The following is an 18,334-nucleotide window of genomic DNA, read 5'->3' on the forward strand; positions in this document are numbered from 1 at the left end:
AACCAACCTCTAAGTTAGTTTTTCCAGCCAACTTAGAATAGAATGTTTGGTTATTCCGACCAAACGTCCTGCAACCTGGATCCTTATCCTGGGCTTAGGAGGGGTGTTGGTTTTTCCTGCCAACCTTTAGATTGGTTTTTCCAGCCAACCTAAAGTAAAGTGTTTGGTCATTCCGACCAAACGTCCTACAGCCCGGATCCTTTATCATGGGCTTAGGAAGGGTGTTGGTTTTTCCCGCCAACCTTTAGATTGGTTTTTCCAGCCAACCTAAAGTAAAGTGTTTGGTTATTCCGACCAAACGTCCTGCAGTCTGGATCCTTTATCCTAGGCTTAGGAAGGGTATTGGTTTAATCCAGCCAACCTCTAAGTTGGTTTTTCCAGCCAGCTTAGAATAAAATATTTGCAATGTTCCTAACTTCACTAAAAACTAACTTTTACAGAGAACAACTATGCTGAAAAGAATCGACTTGTTTTATTGAGGAAAAGGAAAATTACACATACTCGTGAAAAAAACTAAAAATAAAATAGTTTGAGATTGGCAGTGTTCCATGGCCTTGGAATGGCTTTACCGTCCTCATCTTCCAGGTGGTATGCCCTTTTGCCAGCTAATCCGACCACTTTGTAAGGTCCTTCCCAATTTGGCCCTAACTTGCCATCTCCTGGTATCAAGGTGTTTCCCATCACTTTGCGCAGTACCCAATCTCTGATCTTGAATTGTCTTGGATGCACTGTTTTGTTGTATTTCCTGGATAACTCTTGTTGGTATGAGGCAATGTGAACCAGTGCTCTTTCTCTTCTTTCTTCGGCGAGGTCGAGCTCCAATGTTATGGCTTCTCCATTCAAGCCGAGATCAAAATTTTCGCTTCGAATTGTGGGGAGGCCAACTTCCAGTAGGATTACTGCTTCCATTCCGTAGGCTAAGGAGAATGGTGTTTCTCCTGTTGATCGTCGAGGTGTGGTGCGGTAAGCCCATAAAACATGAGGAAGTTCTTCCGCCCACTTGCCTTTTGCCTTTTCTAACCTTTTCTTCAGTCCATACAAGACAACCTTGTTTGATGCTTCTGCTTGGCCATTTGCTTGAGGATATGCTGGTGTAGAATTGTAGAACTCTATCTTGTATTCTTCACAAAAGCTTCTAAAGATTTTGCCATCAAACTGGGTGTCGTTGTCTGATATGAGGGCTTTAGGTATGCCGAACCGTGTAATGATATTTTACCAGACGAACTTCTTCACATCTTTTTCCTTGATTGATGCCAATGCTTCTGCTTCCACCCACTTTATGAAGTAGTCAGTTGTTGCGAGAAAGAACTTTCTGTTTCCGGGTGCCATTGGAAGTGGTCCTACTATGTCCAAGCCCCACATTGCAAAGGGCCATGGGCTGGTCAATGGTAGGAGTTCTCTGGCCGGCTGATGTATTTGATGTGCGAACTTTTGGCATTTCTCGCACTTCTTCACATATTTCTCTGAGTCTGCCTGCATATATGGCCACCAGTATCCTTGCAAAATGGCCCTGTAAGCTAGCGAACTTCCTCCTTGATGGCTTCCACACACCCCTTCGTGTATCTCGTATAAGAATGCTTCCACTTTGCTAGGGTGGACACACTTTAGATAGGGTCCTGAGAACGACTTTTTGTATAATGCCAAAGATGGGGAAAGCCAAAATCGCTGTGACTTTGCTCTAATTTTGTTGGCTTCTTTCTTTTCTTCCGGTAGGACGCCATCTTTCAAGAATAGTATGGTGGTATCCATCCATGAGGGGCCTAGATCGGCGCAGCATACTTCTTCTGCTTCGGGGTCTTCGATGCTTGGTCTTGGTAAGTAGTCGATGAGCAATGGATGAGGAATGGATGTATCTGCCATTGAAGCAAAGCCTGCTAGTTCGTCTGCTCTGCAGTTCTTTTCCCTGCCTATCTGTTCTATCCTCACTACTTCAAATTTCTTGATTTCTGTTCTGACCAATTCTTGGTACTTGGCCATCCTATCATCCTTTGCTTCATAGTCGCCAGAAATTTGGTTTACCACCAATTGTGAGTCGCTGTAGACCATTAATTCGGTGGCCTTCATGTAGTATGCTGATTTGAGTCCTGCAAGAAGTGCTTCATATTCCGCTTCGTTGTTTGATGCTGGGAAGCCAAGGTTGATTGCTTGCTCCACAACCAGGCCGTCTGGTGAGATGAGGACTATGCCAAGTCCTGCACCATGCCGGTTGGATGCTCCATCCACAAAGAGCTTCCACATCTCACCAACGAACAACTTCCAGCAAGTGGAGGGATCGGATGATGTCGTGGGGTCAAGAATGTTGCTGGTGTTTTCTTCAAGGTCCATGCTTGCTGTCTGCCCCTCGCTATCTGATTGTACCAAGTCTTTATTTGTTGGTGAGTCTTGGTTTGGTGTAGCTTGGTTTGCTTCTTCCTTGCTGTCTTTAGTCTGGTCTGCCTTGGAGTCTGACTGAGTACCTTCTGCTAGGGGTTGCGCTATTCCGGCGTCAACTTCCATCCCTAGTTCGGTTGTGTCAGTTAGGTCGACTGGGCAGATATGATGACTTCCAAGAGTAAACTCTGCGACGAAGTCTGCCAAAGATTGGGCTTTTACTGCGGTTCTGGGTTGGAACTTGATGTCAAATTGTCCCAACTCTACTGCCCACTTCAAGATTCGCCCAGAAAAGTTCGCCTCTCAAACAAAGCTTTCAGTGGGAAAGCTATGAGGACGACTATGGTGTGGGCGTGAAAGTAGTGTACCAGTTTTCTGGAGGCCATCATTAAGGCTAATGCTAATTTTTCCAATGGCAAGTATCTTGTTTCCGCTCCCAGCAATGTCTTGCTGACATAAAAGATGGGCAGATGTTGGATTCCTTCTGCACGAACCAACACTGCGCTAATTGCGTGTTGAGAGACTACCAAGTAAAGAAAAGTTCTTCTCCAGGTACTGGGGTAACAAGTAGTGGTGGGGAAGACATATATTCCTTCAAGCTTTCCAGAGCTCGGTCGCATTCTTCGTCCCACTCGAACTTGACTTTTAAAGCTTGAAAGAATAGTCGTAGTCTGTCTGATGACCGGCCTATGAACCGATTAAGTGCGGCTGCCATGCCGGTGAGATGCTGTATTTCTTTCACCGAGTTAGGCCTCTTCAGATCCTGGATTGCTTTGATCTGTGAGGGGTCTGCCTCTATACCCCGGTTGGTCACAAGGAAGCCTAGGAATTTGCCAGATCCTACTCCGAATGCACATTTGGATGCATTGAGGCGCAGCTTGTGCTTTTTCAGGATCTCAAACATCTCGCCTAGGTCCTTGAGATGGTCATTCTCATCCTTGCTCTTGACCACCATGTCGTCGATGTAAGCCTCCATTGTTCTGCCTAACAATGGTTCAAACATCTTGATGACCATCCGTTGGAATGTTGCCCCTGCATTCTTTAGGCCAAAGGGCATGACCTTGTAACAGTATAGTCCTCTTGGAGTTGTAAAGGATGTGACCTCCTAGTCTGGTTCATGCATGGCGATTTGGTGGTAGCCTCTGTATGCATCCAGAAAGCTAAGTCGGTTGTGCCCCGCCTTTAGGTTTACCAGTTGATCTATTCGTGGTAGAGGAAAGCTGTCTTTTGGGCACGCCTTGTTGACTGTTTTATAGTCGACGCAGACACGCCACTTGCCATTCTTCTTTGGCACCACGACTATGTTAGAGATCCATCTTGGGTAGTGCACTTCTCTAATTGCTCCTGCCTCCAGCAGGTTACCTACTTCTTCCGCCACTATCTCGGCATGGTGGAGTGCCGATCTGCGTGTGCGTTGGATGATTGGTCTGGCGGATGGGTGGACATTGAGTTGGTGACAGATGAAGTTGGGGTCAATACCTGGCATGTCGCATGGCGTCCAGGCGAATACTTCGATGTTAAAGGTCAAAAATTTCAACACCTCTAATCTCTCAGTGCTGGTCAACGACGAACCGAGCAAAAAGAACTTATCCGGGTTCTTTTCATCTATTCTCACCTCCACCAAGTCCTCCACTGCTTTCTGATCAGCTACTTTGCCGACATCTGCGAATAGATCATTGCTCTCAGGTTCTTCCACTGAATGAACGTATCCTTTGGCAGCGCGGCTGCCATTCGCCGTGACGAAGCATTGCTTCGACATGATCTGATCTCCAAAGACTTCTTCAATTACCCCGGTATCGTTGGGGAACCGCATTACTTGGTGGTAGGATGACGCCACTGATCGCATGGCATGCAGCCATGTTCTGCCCAAGATGATGTTGTAAGTGGAGGGGACCTTCAATACCCAGAACTCCACTTGTTTCGTCACGCTTCCTGCTCTGACTGGAAGAATTATTTTGCCGACGGGCCATTCTGGCATGGAGTTGAATCCAATTAGGGGAGATACGGCTGGCACCAAGTCTTTGTCTTGTAGCTTCAATTGTTTAAATGTTTCGTAGTACATGATTTCGCATGAACTACCCTGGTCAATCAGAATCCTCTTGACGTCAAAATCCTTGACTCGGAGAGTGACGACCAGGGCATCATTGTGAGGGCAATATATCCGTTCCAAGTCTTTATCCGAAAAAGACATGACGTTTGTGGCCTCTGTCTTCCCCTTCTTGATGGCAGGTTGGGCACTTAGCACCTCTCTTAAGTGTTTAGCCTTTTTGATTGATCCCCTGAGCTCGCATACACGCTCAGGTTCAAAGACTCCATGTATCACATTGATAACGCCTTGAGGTGGGGCATCGATTGGTATTCCGTTGGGGTTGTTATGGTCCTGGGGGGCTGGTTGGGCCTATCCTTCAATGTATTTATCCAGGTGACCTGCTGCCACCAACTCCTCCAAGTGCTGTCTTAATGGCGTGCAATTTTCAGCCCCTTTTCTTTGTGGAAGGTGCACCGTGATCTTTTGTCATAGTCCTTCTGAGCTTCCCTTAGTTTGGCTGGCCATCTGACGAAAGGCTCATCTCTTATTTCACTTAGAATTCGGTAGATCGGTTTCTTGAATACCGTGGTTATGGCCGTGCGGACCCTCAACCATCTTTTATCCGGGTCCTCTCCATTGTCTCACCTGCTACGTCCGTTTCTATTCTGACGATCTACCGCATTGACCTTTGCTGAGGTCTTCTTTTCTGGTACTGTGGCCGTGCCAGACTTTATTTTGGCACGTGCGCCATCCTCTTCTACCCTGATGTGCTGATGCACTCTTTCCATCAAGGCTTCCATGGTGAGGGGTGGTGTCATGGTGATTGAGTCCCTTAGTCTATTCTCGACTGGAAGGTCTCTTTTGTACTATGCAATGGCGAGATTGGTAGGGCAGTCCCCAATTTGGTTGAATGTCTCCCAGTAGCGACTATTGTAGGACCTTAATGTCACTTTTTCGCCCATGTCAATGGAGAGTAGCTGGTCGATCTCCACTGGGGTTTTGGTGTTTGTTCTGAACCTTGTGACAAATGCCTCCGCCAATTATGCCCAGGAGGCTATGCTGCCTTCTGGAAGTTTTTCAAACCAAGTCAAGCCTAGATCGCCCAAGGCTTGATGGGAAGAGGATGCACATTAGAGCCTCGTTTCGCCGATATACCGCCATAACCTGGCGGAAGTGGCTTAGGTGAATGTAGGGGTCCGTTTTTTCCTCGTACGTAGTGAATTTGGGCTGAAGGAAGCTTGTAAGTAGGAGCGCGTTTTCAATTGCCAGAACGAACGGCGAAGTCTGCAGCCTTGCTAATGCCTTGTCCGTTGGTTCGTAGGCAGGGTGTGGTAATGGCATTCCAACCTCGACGCTTTCATGCGATCGAGGAGCCAATCGTTGAAGGGCAGAAACTCTGCGAGGGTCGCGCGCCCTGGTGTCCTCCTTTCATCGTGCCTTTTCTTCCAGCATGATCAGCAAATCGGATGATTTGGGCAACTCCGTTTATTTGGATGATGTCTGGTGCGAGTGCAAGGGTCGGTAGGTACTTCCCTCTGTGTAAGACCTCAATGATCTTGTTCTCTCAGACCTGGAGTAACGAGTTCTGGAGGTTCTAGACTGAGTGTCGCCTGTCCTGAGGCTTCTACTCTCTGCTTGTGATGGTGTGGAATATTTTCCATGGTCTTCTGAGCGGCGAGGGGGCGTCTTGTTTTTGCGCCCCTCTCCTGTCGCCACTCTTTTTTCCTTTATCTGGCGCTTCAAGGTCTCCATGTCCACCGCCATCTTCCTTATTAATTCGTCTTGCTCCTTCACGCGGTCCTCCAGAACTTGAGGATCAATCCTCCACCTTTGTCTGCCAGGACTTTGTGAATGAGAGTGATGGGGGCTGTGAGTCCGCCTCCCCCTAGTATCTCTCCTGGAGTTATGTCGTTGGGGCTCCAAGTCTGCCATGGGAGGGATAGAAGGTAATCCTTCACGCCTTGCAGCCCCATCTGGTGTTTGCCCGTCGATGGCGGACTGTGGTAATTCTTCAATGTGCGCCATTATTCCTAAAGAGGTAAAGCTTGATCAAGAGGTTTTGTCCTGTCTGTTCTTCCCACAGACGGCGCCAATTGTACGGGAAAGAAATAAACCTTCTCGTATAATCCTGTTGATCAAGTCTGCGCTCCTCTGTACGTCGTCGCTTTATCACCTGAAAACACAAACGTGAGCTAGCCGGCGGGTGTGTGCCGGAAACCTCTCCGATGCCTAAGTCAGTAAGCTTGATAAATAGACAAAAGCTCTGTGTATTCAGAAAGCAAAGTTGTGTGTTACCTCTCCAAAGGTGATGTTTGTGAGCTTTTATAGGTTTCGTGTGGCACAATCCTAGTAGGACTCCTACTTCTCCATGCAGAGTCCTCCTAGGGTTCATACTCCTAACAGATAATGCTTATCCTTCAACACCCCCCTCACTGCTTAAACCAAGTGAGATGGTTTTTACCATGGCCGAACTCCAACATGACCGAAGTAATCATGGCTATGCTGAGCCGCAGAGTAGGCCGAACTATCCTTAGTTCGGTTCTTCCTTTCGCTACACCTTATCTCGGTTCTCTCATGTACAAACCATGGTGTGTTTAGACCGAGCTATCGAATAGTAAGGTTCTGACCGTTCTATCCACAATACGCCATGACCGGGCTAACTCTGAGACTGGACTAACTTCAAAGTGTCTTTAGATTGGACTAACTTCAAGTCTCCTCCGGCCGGACTAGCTTCGGGGCTCTTGGACCGGACTAACTTAAAAGCCTTTTTACTCAACCCTTTGTATTGCGGCCCATGACGGCCCATTACCCAGCTCGGCCTAATTTTCATTTAAATTACCCTCTCAGGAATATAGATCTATTTCTTTTTGTTTTTCTTCAAAAATAGTTACTTGTTTTTTCGGATCTTGTATAAAATATTTAATTTCGTTTATTATTTCTAATTGATTAGTTCTAAGTTTCCCGATAATTTCTTTTAATAGTTTAATTAAGGTATTATTTTGTTCTATTATTATTTGTAAAGAAGTACTATTATTTAAGTATTCAGATTCTACTTCTTCACTATATTTAATAGTCATGAAAAAGTTATTGCCGAGAAACCAGGCTCTAATACCAATTTTCTATTACGGATTTGCGAATCTAATTTAATATTAATTCTTGCAAAAACTTTCGTTGATATTCTATGCTTGCCTTTTCTACTGATATTTTATTTTTAATACTAGCAATTCTTTGGCTATAATTTATTATAGATTGCCCCAAGACAATAGCCAAAAGAGAATTTAATTTGTTTAACTCACTTTCTAATTCGAAAATATAATCTAAACTATCTTTTATTTCAGCTATTAGTGTTGTAATTAAACGTATATAAATACTAATTCTAGATTTATATGAATACTAGCGTATGCCCGTGCCTGAAGGCACGGTACAATTAATGATGAGATTAAAATATAAATCAAAATTAGAGAGGAATGTATTCAAATTAACAAAGCTTAGCACATAAATTGCAAGATCAATTCCACCAACAGAAATGATGATCAATACCTCAATTCCACCAACAAACTTGAAGATATATCACTCTTGGGCCAAACAAAAATTTGGCTATCGTTAGGATTAGAATATAACCCGTGCCTTAAGATATATCACACCTAGGCCAAAAAAAAAAAAAAAAAAAGAGTGGAAAAATACCAAATAGAAACATACCAAACAGATAAAACTACATAATCATTCTGTTTTGGAGAGGTTATTTTCGAATTGGGTAAGAGAGAGAGTAGTAGAATCTCATATAAGCTTATCATTTAATTTTTTATTTTTTAGACAAACAAAAAAAGAGATTAGTTTTTGGATATAGAAATGGTAAAGACTAAGAAATTGACTAAAGAAAATATAACACACACATCTATTCTAGAGAGGTTGATAATGTGGGTGGTTGTTGCTGTTGTTGCGGCGGCCGCAGTGGTAGAGGTGTATTGGTGTTGGGGAGAGGACGCAAGGCAGAGGAACATTGCAGAGACCATGATATTGACAGAAGATGGTGAGGAGGATAAGGCCAATTGACAAATTATGAGTTTGGCTATCGTTAACATTCTGCTTTTATCACCCATGGACATGTTGCACCACAATTCATGAAAGAATGAATGGATATCTTATGCAGCAGAATGGTAATGTCATAGCGATCTGATATGACCAGAGATGAAAGATTAGGAGAGGCTACTTCCATGAAAAGTAAAGCATGAATAGGGATTTTCATTACAACGAATACTAAGTCATGATTATAAAATCGATCTAATTTTTCTTATAAATTTTTTTTTTATATAATAAAATATTCAAATTATAAAACCAGACTCACAATAGACCGGCCATACAAAGGTCTTAATATTTTCTTAAATTCATATTTGAATAAGACTGAAACAACTGTATTTCCTCGTGTATGAGTATGACTACTACCTCTCTTATAGCGTATGCTCGTGCCTAAAGGCACGGTGTAAATAATATTAAGATTAAAATGTAGTTATAAAAATATATTTAGTAGACTGTACTCTACAATTCCAAACAAATCAAATATAAAAAAAATTAAAATATCAAATAATAGACACCAGCCAGTGCTCTGCAATTTAAAAGAAATTAAAACTTAAATGCACACCAGTTAGTGCTACTGCTGCTAATCAAATTATAACTACATAAGAACCAAGATTGACTGACAAAAAATAAAAATAAATAAATAAAATAAAATCCCAATCAACAAATCTAATTGTATAATTGCATTGTGTCATGATTTAGAACCAAGTTTGACTCAAATGCAACACCACACCTCATTACCAAACTCTGGATACTAATCTTAAAATGCAATCTCCCATAGAGAGAGAGAATATTTTACAAACAAAGGGACATATTTATAATTTACCCTTTTTTAAGATTTTGTGAAAAATTGAGAATGGAGATTTAGAGGGCTGCAATCCATCACATTCTTACAGTATATTGGCATAGTTTTTAAATTTCTTTTGTCTAGAAACCGACCAATAACAATAGACGAAAAGATAATCAAGTGGTTTACTATTAAATCTAGGATTACATCTCTTTTTAAGACAGGTCCCTAGGTAATCAATGAATTTCAATCAAAGAAGATAGAGAAACAATTGTTGGATATGAGTATCCTAACAATTGTTAAATGCAAAGCAAAGCACTAACCAACAAACTCAACTTCAGAGAAAGTTTCGGATGTGTAATGACTTCACATCAACCATCTCCTCATCCTTAAATTCCTCCCTGAAATATATTGAAAGCATTCCATCAATTAACCATAAAATAATAATAGTAATAATAATAATAAATAAATAAAAACTGTATACAATAAATGTTAATGGTGTAAACAAATGCATAGTAATTGAAGGGGAACACTAACACACTGGGTATAATAACAATTGGTAGAGACCCAGCCTTCCAAAGAAAGGGTCATGGGCTTGAAGCTCTATTCATGGGGCTATAGCAGTGTAAAAATGAACTGGTGCACGGAGCAATATGCTATACTATTCAATTCACTTAATTCAATTCAAAGAAACACATAAATATCCCATAAACACATAAGTAACTTGACTTTCAATATATTAAGAAGTTTTAACGTTCAATATATTAAGAAGTTTTAACGTTGTCCCTCTGTTAAATGCATTCACACAAACCTAACTATCTTGGCTTTGTTAAGCATTTTAGGACATCAAAATAACAATGGGAAGAGTCTAAATAACATCAATATCAACTGCACAAAGAGGAAACAGTGGATTACTCAACTGTAAGGAAGATGGCTTACCAGGAACAACAGTACCAAAAATGCTCGATTGAAACTTTGCAGAATTCAGATTTCAATTGAAAGACGACACCTGAAACGAAATAAAACAATAATAATAACAATGAGAGCAATTTCCATGTCGCACATTGCAATTCATGAGTAGTTAAAACTAAATGACATAATGTGGAAACAAAATTAGAACAAAAATAAATAAATAAATAAAAATAAAAAATACACATACAACAGAATTAGGTTAAATTTATATTTTTGACAGTTATTTTGATGTTAAAAAACAAATTCACTCTAGATTGAATGCAAGGCAACAAACCAGAGATTGGTGGGGAAGTCAATTTTCAAATATAAATGAGTGGTCTTCTAGAAATGATAAGAAGGAATTTTTAAATGATGCCAACTTCTTTCAGATCTGTCAGCATATGCAGAAGCAAAAGCCCCATCCACGAAAAAGTAGTTCCCATCATCTACCACCGCCACAGAATTATAGTATATGCCAGCATATCAATACAGAGCACTATCAAACCACAAATGGGCAGTTCAATTTTGAAATTCAAATGAGACAGTTTTCTGAAAATGATATTTGGGTTCAATTTTGAAAGGATGCAAACTCTAGTCAAGCCGCTAGTAATGAAAACACGGTGATAACAGAATATCTAGAAGAAACAACTACACACAATCACAACACAAATAGAAATATAGGGTAGGAATTACTGGAGAGATCGTAGGCCAACAAACTTCTTCATGTGGCAATTCATCTCAACACACGTCACGGTATTTGAGCAATATAAATGTAGGGAGAAGTGACCTTTGATTTTTTATATAGATAGAAATTTTTTTCCATGCAGAAGTTGGTTCAGTTGTAGTCTAATTCAGTGCATTTTTCAATATTATTGTCTATCTACCATCTTAAATATCAACACATCATGAGATGATACTCACCTAATGGTCTTAAATGCAAATCTATAAGAAACATGCACACAACAATGCCAATGAAAATCATGTCAACATTATTACTACATCATAATTACGACGAATGGTAAGCCTAGCATATGTTCTTCTTTGGGATATGTTTAACTTCAAACCTAACTTCTCTCAAAGTTAAATGCATATAAAGAAAAGGGGGGAAGGGCCTTTCCAGAAACATAATTATGGTTAGCGTAGAGACTATAACAGAACAACAAAAATATTTCATCACATTATTTGAACTTCCATAAAGCAACAAAAAGTTCGAGTTTTTCAGTAAACAGAACCAAATAACCACCAAACATGAACTTTGTCAAATAAAACTACACGACAGACGATTCATGTTACAATTAGCTGAAAAACACCCGAAAGCTATAAGATCAAATAAATCTTCAAGACTTACTCTTTCAGATTATAAACCATTTGAATCCAGATGAAAGAAAAAAAGCACACCCAGAGGCATGAAGTAAACCAAAGATTGAATGCATAATTACATCTCCAAGAGGCATGAAGTAAACTATTGACTGTCCATCATGCTTTGACAACAAAAATTGTGGCCAAACTTTCATGGTCTGCAGAACTGCTCTTATTTTAGACAATTGAACACTATTTGAGAAGGGGGGGAACATTGAACATTATTATAATTTTTGTATAAAAAAAAAAGGGTAAATTCAGACTGTAATTTAATTGGTAGAGAGCACTTACATGTCAATGAGGAGATATCTCAGATTTGAATCAATAGAATAGTTTCGACTTACTATGATAATCTAAATCTATTAACTACCATCTATCTTATTATCTAAGATATAAAAAAAAAAAATAACCCCAAAGAAATTTTTTTTAAAAAAAAAATGAAAGGCCACATAATAAAAGGGTAGAAAACCAAGCACCAAAGGATAGGAAACATTTTTCCATTTGAAGGAGGAGAAGAAGGAAGAGGTGTAGAGACTAAAGTCTTGTTCTTTCCCAATCAGGGAGAGTAACAATGTTCACTCATCATCTGTCACTCACTCACTTACTCACTGGTCATTACTATCATCAACTATCCTACAATTTTTCTCTCTATTTGTTTGTTTGTTTTTTTTTATTTTTTTTATTTTGTAAAGTAATTTGTTTTTTGAATGTAATGTGACAGTGCTGTAAGTTACAGTAGTGTGTATAAGAACAGTGTCTCCAAGTGTGTGTGCTATTTTGACAACTGAGAAGAAGCAACTTAGAAGTCTCTCATAGGCAAACTACCAAACATGTTGTGGCCATGGCAGTATAAGCCAACATATCAGCACTTTTCTTCACCCCCATTGCCATTCTGCTTCTCATATCTAACTAATGTACTTGAAAAAAAAATAAAAAGAAGTCAGCGAACCCTAGATTCCAACTCTGTTCCGAAACCGAAGCCTAAAACCGAAGCCTCAACTCTGATTGATACAAAAATTAGCCCTAAAATCGAAGCCATCAACTCTGATTGATACAAGAATTAGCCCTAAAATCGAAGCCTCAAAGAACTGAATAAATGTAAAATACCTCTGATGTTGGGAGGGTGGGAGCCGAGAGAGAGTGAGTGTCAATCAATGGCGACGGTGATGATGAGCAGCGACGGTGGTGGTGAGCCCTATTGAGACCACCATCTCTGTTTGAATCAAATTGTTGGAAGATGTTTCTCTGATCTGCTACCTCTGTTAGCCAGTTTCAGAAAAGAAAGAATTTCGAACATGAGAGAGAGATCATAGAGGGAGTTAAAGAGAGAATGTGAGAGATAACGTGTAGAGAGGGAGTTGAAGAGAAGGTGTTTGGGCAGACGTGGGAGAGAGAAAGAGAGCAGAGAGTGTTTGGGCGGGAATAAAAGTGATCTCAACCGTTAGATAGTATATAGGAATCATCTCAACCATTGAATCAAAATGTATCTTTGATACATTTTGATACATTTTCAAAAACAGTTTTGTTTTATTATATAGATATTAATAAAGTTTGTTTATTTGTCAAAAAAAAAAAGGATGCACATCATAAGATAGTTACGAATTTTTATGATGAAAATTATCAATGCGTGGTGTGTGTTAAAGTCAATTTGTGTGTGTATGTAAATTCCATCGAAACATTTTATCAAACACTTAATAAGTAAGGACGATAGAATGGTTATCAAACATTTTTGTAACAACCAAACAATAGTAATCGCACAACAACCATTCAATAGAGTAACTCAATACAATAATCCCACAAATTTCTACTAAATCAAAGTAAATGGGTTTCGTGGAACCCAACCAAATCTTCATATATATGTGTGTATATATACATAGATATGTATGAATAAGAAAAATCAACAAAACCCATAAAAGTATACCCAAAATCCTATATGCATCTAGAAAATTAAAGAAAAACAATACTCACATTGAAAAAGTTTCATAAAAAGTTTCATAAAATATTTGATAAAATCAACAATCAGAACATTTTATTAATAAAGTTTGGTTATCGAACATTTTAGTAGAATGGTTATCGAACATTGAAAAATTCTTTGATACACATGGTGGTTTTGGTTATAAAATAAACATTGAAAAAATGTGTAACATGCACCAGAATTCTAATGATTTGTGGCTCTTAGTTATAAGATTTTGTGATGTTCAAATTTATGATGAACTTTGTAGTGTTTATGGTTATAACCCATGGTGGTTTTGGTTATAAAATTTTGTGATGTTTAATTATAAATTTAAGTGGCTTAGTTATGAGGATTTATGATATTTTTTTAAGATTATAACTTTGGATGCATATCGTTAAAAAGCTTTTGGGGTGTATATAAATTTAATATGACTTACTGGGTCATTCTATCAAAGACTTGCAATACATGACTTATTGGGTCATTTTATCAAACACATGTGTAATGATCGTAATTGATTTGAGTCCAGTAAACTCACACCAAAAAATAAAAAAACAAAACAAAAAAACATGATTGGTTGTTCAGGAAATGGGTTCTAGTTGTGTGCCTATATATATTCCCCAAAATCAAAATAAAGAAAACTTATTGGGTCATTCTATCAAACATTTGCAATACATGACTTATTGGGTCATTCTATAAGATGAAAAAGATGAACAAAAAATAAGATGAAAAAAAAAAATATGACAACACACTAAGGGTTTGGTAATGCCACAAGCCATGCCTAGTAATTTATCTTGCTCTGAGTATATATATAACATACAGACATACATACATCAATACAAACAAATGTAACATGTTTGTATAATTACAGATAGATTTATGTAAATATAGTTCATTAGAGAGAGAGAGAGAGAGAGAGAGAGAGAGTATTTTTATCTCATGAAGATGAAGGTAGGATGTGTTTCTGCATGCGCATTTGAGCAGTCCATTAAAATAAGCAGGTACGATAGTTTCTGCTGTTTGGGGCTTTTAAAAAGACAAAAATAACAGCATTATCAGCTCATTTACTTCTCCTACCATTTATTGAGTTGGTATATCAATTTTTTTTTTATTATTATTATTGTTTAAATTCTTCAATTATCTTTGTTCAATAACACCATTATTTTTGTTTAATTACTTTTTCTTTGGGGTTTATTTGGCCATTTCATAGTGGTCTTGGGTACCACTTCTTTTGCTGCATGTAGAGATCATCTTCGCACTTATAGCTTCTTGAACTTAACATAGAGGTACTGCTTAGCTTACCTTTTAAGGTATTATAGTTGCTCAAATAGTTTGAGGGTTTCAACACATGTTAGTTCCAATATCTGTTATTAGAATCTTACCATTCACGATCATGCATAAATATTTGGATGAATCTATTTTGAGAGATAATTGATTCGCAGGAGTCACAATTTGATTCATAGTTTACAATTCATCTTATTCTTGAAACTATCGGTTTGGATAGATTTCGATAAGGTTTACTTTTTTTCTTGGTGACAATGTCATAATACAACTTCTAAATGTCTTTACTTCGAGAATAACCAATACTTATGAATGTTTCAATATCATTTTGGCAATGAGAGGGTTTAATAGGATCCAATCACATCCTCTCAGAACCAACAGGTTTTTAACATTTTTTTTCTTTCGAAAATGTCAAAATACATCTTCAGAGGTTTTGAGCTAAGCATACACACACTGCAAATTGTTTTAGGTTTTAAAATAAAGGGTACCCACTTACTCTTTATTCATATTCTATTCTATTTAGTGTTTCTACTCTATTTAATGTCAAGAGAATATATTATGTATTTAAATAACTTTATGTTTAGCAAGATTTAGACCCACATCTCTTGCTATGAAGGCAATGTCTTTCTAATTAGAAGTTGTAATTATGTCTTATAAGAACTATTGTAAAACATGTGTCAAATCAATTTATTTTATTTATTCATATATATGATTGTTTACCATCGTCTTTGATTCAATCCATGATTTGCAAAATTCGAATTTTGATTTACAATGCAATTCTTGATTTGATAACTATTCCAGCTAAAAAATATGAAATAGTATAGCCTTACCCAGCCCAACATTAAGTGTATGAACCTATAAATATTAGTTCAAACCTAAAATGTACAAAAAAATTTGAGGCAACCCAAATTATCTGACCCAAAACAGAAATAAAAAAACAGAGCTGTCTAGATTAATATGGTAAAACAGACCCCAAAAAAAAAATAATGGCAAAATAGGCAACCAAAACAAACCTTCCCAACCAAAACAAAAAAATGTCTAGATTAATCTCCAAAAAATTGTCCCATTTTGATACAAAAAACTGTCTAGATTAATCCCAAAAAGCTATCTAGATTAATCTCCAAAAATGTTCGATTTGTTGATTAATATGAGAGAAAACAACAAAGAAAAATTCTTTACCTCTGTGGATTTGGAGGAAGGTTCGCAGATCTGACTGTGGTCTTCGGATGATGGAGAGAAATTCTTTACCTCTGTGTCGGAGCTAGAGAGATTGAGATGGGTTTGTTGGGGCAGTTCAAAGGAATGGATGAAGAGAGAAGATGAAGAGAGTAATGTAGAGAGAGGGATTGAGATGGGTTTGGGGCGGTTCAGAGGAATAGAGAAACAGAGAAGATGAAGAGAGAAGAGAGTAATGTAGAGAGAGAGAGACGTCTGTGTTCAAAATTTGAAAGAGAGTGCTGAAAATTTGAGAGAATTGTGTGTGTGAGAGAGAGAGGAACTGTAAGCTGATCAGATATTGTGAGTCATTGGATTGGATTCAATCTAACGGTATATGTATTGACAAAGGGACAAAAGTCCCATCAGAGTAAAAATCTGAGCTTCCTTATTATATATATATATATATATATAATAATTTTTTAATAACTACATATGTTTTCTTATGATTTTTTCAGGTTTTTGGGGTTGATTTATAATATGTAAAAGTTGAAGATGATTGGTCTTGATGAGGTGGAGTGGGGTGTGTGATGTGTATGTTCTAGATAGATTTCGGTGGATTCGAGCCTCTAGAATTCGAGCTACCAAGAATTCTTTACACCTTATTAGGTGTGACATTTTGTTCCAAGTGACCATTCGAGCGGTGAAAGAATTGCTCGAGCGAAGATTGAGAGCATCCAATAGTTTTGCAGGTCAAGGTAGACCATTCGAGCGAATTAGTGGTCCCTTGAGCGAAGATGTAGGGCTCTCAATATCTCATTTTGCAAACAAAAGTACTAAGAGATGTTATACACCGCTCGAGCAATGAAAAGACTGCTTGAGCAGTCTATGTAAAATCAACAATTTAAAAAGACACCTTTTAGATCATTTCTTGACTTTTTTTCTTTCTATCTTCTTTCTCTCCTCCCTTTTTTTGAAAACCCTAAGTTTTTTACCCCAAATCTCTCTCATTTCTCTGATATCAACCCTAAATCACTTGCAATGAGTGAAGTACATGTAAAGATCATCCTCTTTACTGATTGGATTTTGTCTTTGTGAAGAATTCTCCTAGAAGCTTGGCTTACTGGCTCTTTGCTTAAGTAGGGTTACTTTTAACTTAGTATCTCTTTGATTTGAAGATTTTATGGGGTATGATTGTAAAAAAATAAGATTTGATTTAAAGATTGAGAGATGTTAACTTTGCATTTGACAAAAGGGGAATTATAGGTGATTATTGTTGAAGTTTTACTCAATCTTTCATATAAGATGATTATTGATGTTGAGAATTTATATATTTATGAAAATAAAGTGAAAGCCCCAAAATTATTGAAACCCTAATTTTCATCTTGATAAATAAGGCTATTGTGACCAAAATTACCTTTAGTTCTTGGAAGTTTATGAATGATTAGAGGATGGGATTTATGTATGGCAATAGTTGAATTGATATTGTGACTTGGATATAAATGAAATTATAAATCCTATTTCTGTATTTATTTCTTGTGATATTGGACACTGATTCTTTTGAAAAATGGTTCAAGGGGAGGTAAATTGAGTATGAGTCCAATGTAGAGAGTCAGGTTTGAGAACTTGTGTTGTGTTGGTGCCCAAGGAGTCAAGGTGCCCAATTTCCCTGTCTGCGCATGTTATCGAACAAATGTGGGAAAATGTTTTGGGTGTCCACTGTCGTATAATAGTCGACAAAAGTGAAAAAAAAAAAAAGGATGATTTTGGGTGCCCACATCCTACCGTACTGTAGTCGGTGAATGTGCGGATAGTTTCTATTACAATTGTATATATGTATATGTGTTGGGACTCCTACAAGGGATTCATGACTTGTTTACTCTCTTGTAATGATAAAGGTTTTCTTACAATAAGCATATTTGTTTTATTTATTCATTTTAAATGTTCAAACTTAAATCCTGAGTTATTATTTTTACGGAATTATAATTGTGCCATGTACATTTTTCAAATGATTAGATACCTTGTTAAATGTATCTCTACTGGGCATATAGTTCAATCCTATCCGACTTTTCAAGAACTGGTGACGTGCCACCACAACAGTGACTCAAAGTTTACATTTTATTTTTGGTTGGGAACTATGGCTCAAGGATAATTAATTGTGAATACTTAAAGCTGTGTGATGGGCATTTAGAATTTATTTTGTTGTATATGGTGCCATATTCAATTTTTGCATGCCTCTATGGCAATGTCTTTTGAATTGTCTTCTAGCTTATTGAACTAAATAATGGACTTGAATTGTCATTAGTGTGTAGACCTTGGGATTTGTAATTCGAAACCTTAGTTCAATGGAAAAAAAGATTCTATGGTATTTAGCTAT

The 18,334-nt window shown here is 38.1% G+C and overlaps 1 long non-coding RNA gene across 1 annotated transcript; it reads right to left on the reverse strand.

Moving 5' to 3' along the window:
• Positions 1-9,390: 9,390 nt before the first annotated feature.
• LOC114296527 (uncharacterized) lies at positions 9,391-16,340 on the reverse strand. Its single transcript, XR_014364438.1, has 4 exons — positions 15,982-16,340; positions 12,678-12,829; positions 10,200-10,269; positions 9,391-9,661 (listed from the first exon to the last, which is right to left on the reverse strand). It is a non-coding gene; the product is annotated as an uncharacterized LOC114296527 (long non-coding RNA).
• Positions 16,341-18,334: the final 1,994 nt, after the last annotated feature.

The sequence above is a fragment of the Camellia sinensis genome, chromosome 3 (genome assembly GCF_055761805.1).
Source record: "Camellia sinensis isolate YWXY chromosome 3, ASM5576180v1, whole genome shotgun sequence".
NCBI lineage: Eukaryota > Viridiplantae > Streptophyta > Magnoliopsida > Ericales > Theaceae > Camellia > Camellia sinensis.